Consider the following 4437-nt stretch of genomic DNA (forward strand, 5'->3'; position numbering starts at 1 on the left):
AGTGTGTGCGTGCTAAGGTGCTTTAGTTGTGTCCAACCCTGTGATGCAATGACTAGTCAGCAAGGCTCCTCTGTCAATGGGATTCTCCAGGCAAGAATACTGGAGTGGATTGATATGACCTTCTCCAGCGGATCTTCCTGACACGGTGATCAAACCTGTGTCTCGTATGTTTCCTGAATTGGCAGATGAGTTCTTTACCACTAGCGCCATCTGGGAAGCCCAGTGGTGTCTGACTCTTTGTGACCCCATGGACTATTCAGTCCATGGAATTCTCTAGGCCAGAATACTAGAGTGGGTGGCCTTTCCCTTCTCCAGGGGATCTTCCCAACCCAGGGATTGAACCCAGGACTCCTGCATTGCAGGTGGATTCTTTACCAGCTGAGCCACAAGGGAAGCCCACATTCATAGCAGATGTTCTCAAAACAAGTAAGACTCTGCAGGGAGATATAAAGAGCCTTTAAAACCACACCAACTCAAAAATCTATGCTTTTATAACCCAAAAGGTGAGATCAAACACTTAAAACCAAGGCTTACTAAACCTTTTAAATATAATTTCTACGTAAGAATTATTGTGGTTCACAGGAAACTGGTATATGGCAATTGTTTCCATATATTCTTAAATGCACTGACATCACAGTAAGAATGGCGGATGGCAGCTATATCTCAGACCTAAGTCATGTTGTTTGCATGTGATTAAAAGACTGAACAATCAACTAAGGATTCTAATCCTAAATCCACTACCAATTCTATGTCCAAACCTTGAGCAAATTGGTTTATCTTCAAAAAAAGTAAAGACCACACCCTGAGACTGATCTCTGAAACACAGCTTACATATAAGAATGAATCAATTTGCAAATTACTCCACCTTAGATGTAAAAAATGCTAAGACTTCCAACAACAGAAATCAGTACAGTTACACTGTTTCATTAATGAAATGAACAAGGAAAAACATGTATATTGAGGCATTTACTGGGCATACTATCAACATCACAAAAAGAATCTGTTAAGACTCTGCATGAAAGGACAGACTACTAGCTCCCCTATCAAAACTGCATTCCACTCCAGTCTTCTGTGTTTAACAATGTCCTTTCTATCATTTTCAGTGTTACTTCTGGGCTATGTATTTGATAATTTTTTAGTCTAATGCAACTCAACTTTATGGACCTCATCAAAAGAAAGAAAATGAAGTAAAGAAAGTGAGGTGTGCTCTAATAAAAACTATTTATTTACTAATTTTTAAAAGAAACATTTCTCCTGAAGCTAAAAAGTTCTCAATAAACTTGTGTGTGATTCAGGATAATATAGGGAAGCACCAATCCCTGTACCTGGAATATGAAAGTAATCTCGTGGTAGCCATGGGACACTATCATATTATAAAATAAGTATTGTGTATGGCTTTGTGTTTTTTTTTCAAGACAGGTCAAATATACTGCACTGGACAGTTATCAAATGCAACTAGGCATGAAAAGGATCTGGTGAGCATGTTTAAAATACAGATCCTCATGTTCCACTAAGTCAGATTATCTAGGGGAACTACAACCCCTGAATCTGTATTTTTAAAAAATCTTCCCAGGTTATTCTTAGGCAGATGGTCCATGGACTCACACAAGGGAAGTGCTGCTCTAGATTCTTACTAAAGATTTGAAATTTTAAGAATCCATTACATTTTATCAGAAAGAAAAAATATATATAAGTATATATACATACATATACCTGTGTGTATTTGTGTATAGATACATATGCGTGTGTATGTATTAACAAAGATGCTTTTGCTTGACCAAACTTTAGTCAAGCTCCTGAATCTCCTAGGCTCATCTATGAACTTCCGTATAAAATCTAATTCCAAGAAAAATGAAGTCAATTCAGTGAGTCTCCTCCTCCATATCTGAGCAGGTTCCTCAGCTCCCACCATCTCCCAGGTGACATCTGATCCTCCTGGACTGTCTTCAGCAAGAATCTTGTTTGGCCAAAAATCCCCATTCCCCTGATATTTTCTCTTAGTAATTTCCATCCACTGACCCCCATCCTGCTCCTTGGCTATAAATCTCCACTTGCCCACACTATATTTGAATTGAGCTTTGGTTCTATACTGAGATCTCTTTCCTCCTCTTGCAATAGCCCTGAATAAAATCTGTTTTTTTCCTCTTCAACTACTGTCCAGCTTGGTTTTCCTTTGGCATGTACTTGTGTGTATGTGTTTACGCATGTATGCCCATAGAGCCACACTTAATTTCTAATGACTGTTTCTCAGGGAAAAAGACCTTTGCCTTATGAGCATTTAACAATCACCACCCTGAACTAAAATGAGTGACGGAAGCCAATAAACCTCTCAAAAACTTTAGCAGGAATCATCTAAACATGGGCAATTTTAATCTCAACACTTAAATGCATTCACTGACTTCTGTTATGAAAATTATCTAACTCATTTTTGAAAAACCAATCTAAAAATGTCCCTTTGTGCTTAAAGAGAGAGAAAAAGTTAGAAAATACTGCTGAGAAGTGAGAAAGTTTTTGAAATTTCCCAGGATGAATCACAAAGTCTTTATATGCCTCCTACTTCCTTCCTTTCGAGCCTTCCCCGCTGAGAACATAGCAGGTACTCAGAGCTTGACTGTATACAAATGCTTAGACCATTTCATTAAGGGTTGGAGAGAAGCCTGGGCACAAAGAGAAACAGGGAGATCCCCTCTGTGGCTGGGGAGGCCACATGAGTCAGTGGGAAGTTGACTGAGGCTAGGGGACTTGCTACATTGTGGGAGAGACATTTCTATTGATGCTGCAGTTTGATCTGTACCACTATTCTTAAATTTAAATAATTGAGAGGAAAAATACTTCTCTCTCATTCTCTCCTCTGAGTCCCCATCTGCAGGGATGTTCTAGTAGGAAAGCTGATCCCTCAAAACCTCAGAGACTTTTGGTGCTGATCAGATGCTGAAACAATTCCAGTCCATCTGAGCAAGGATAAAAATGATGACATTCATTCATTCTCTCTCTCTTTTAACCATAAAAAGAGATGAACCAGCTGGGCCTGCTAACATTTTCCTGGACTCATAGCTTTAAAGGACAAGCCCCAAAGTCTATTCCTAAGTTTATGACAGAATCAAGGGATACTTGCTTCTTTCTAAAATCTGATAGGTGAAGGCGATGGTAATTGTCAGAATTCATGGGTGTCTCCCTGGTGGCTCAGATGGTAAAGCATCTGCCTACAATGCAGGAGATCCAGGTTCAATCCCTGGGTTGGGAAGATCCTCTGGAGAAGGAAATGGCACCCCACTCCAATACTCTTGCCTGGAAAATCCCATGGACGGAGGAGCATGGTAGGCTGCAGTCCATGGGGTCGCAAAGAGTCGGACACGACTGAGCGACTTCACTCACTTTCCACCACGGATGAGCTACATAAGCATGATTGTAGTTTTATTGTTAAGTAGCAAATGGACAGTGATTCTTATCTGACTTACAGAATAACATGATTGTTATTAACAATCCACATCAGAAGACAACTGAACACAATTTTACAGACAAGATGGGTAAAGAAAACATCTTGGAGGAGTTTTGTGACTAGTGAAGCAAGCAGATATAAAATTGGGTAAGACTATATCTTCCCTAGTGGCTCAGATGGTAAAGCGTCTGCCTACAATGTGGGAGACCTGGGTTCAATTCCTGTGTCAGGAAGATCTCCTAGAGAAGGAAATGGCAACCCACTCCAGTACTCTTGCCTGGAAAAACCATGGACGGAGGAGCCTGGCAGGCTACAGTCCATGGGGTCGCAAAGAGTCGGACACAACTGAGTGACTTCACTATCCTGTTCCAAGAAAGTGCCTGCCCCAGCATGGTGGCCTGGCATATAGGTGCCATAAAAATTGACCAAACAAATGATGTGAGAGACAGAAAATGCACTGGGGAAAAAAATACTGGAAGGAAAGTGCCTGTGTGTTAACAGTGTTTTCCTCTCTGTTTTGACTTTCTGTATTCTTTGTATACTTTTTTACAATAAGCATGGATTACTTTTATAATTGGAAAAAACAAACGCAGAAACAAGGTTTTTTTGTTCACTAATTCCTCAGTTTCTCCCATTTGAAAGCTCTGAGGTCTGTTTTCCTACTGTTGGCAATTACTTTTTTATTGATCCCCAAAAGTAATATTTTTCCAATATTGAAAATACAATTCTAGGGGGGAAAAGATGCCCTTTTGCTAGGAAAGCTTAAGACCAACTAAACAAATTAAGATAGAATGTAACAGAAAACTACAACTGGGCTTGATAACAACCTAATAGGAAGAAGTAAGTAGCTCAGGAAAAATCTATCCACAGGGTAGGAAATGACAATATTTCACCAGGTTAGTGCACTCCTCTGCTATTTACTTCATTAGCACTGCAGATTGAAAGCTGAGAGAACTGATGAAGACTTCACAGGCTGGCTGAGGCTTTCTGAGCGTTAC

The 4437-nt window shown here is 39.9% G+C and overlaps 1 non-coding gene across 1 annotated transcript; it reads left to right on the top strand.

The window, feature by feature from the left end:
- Positions 1-3172: 3172 nt before the first annotated feature.
- Positions 3173-3244, top strand: TRNAC-ACA (transfer RNA cysteine (anticodon ACA)). The gene has a single exon. It is a non-coding gene; the product is annotated as a tRNA-Cys (tRNA).
- Positions 3245-4437: the final 1193 nt, after the last annotated feature.

Source organism: Budorcas taxicolor, chromosome 4 (genome assembly GCF_023091745.1).
Source record: "Budorcas taxicolor isolate Tak-1 chromosome 4, Takin1.1, whole genome shotgun sequence".
Classification (NCBI taxonomy): Eukaryota; Metazoa; Chordata; class Mammalia; order Artiodactyla; family Bovidae; genus Budorcas; species Budorcas taxicolor.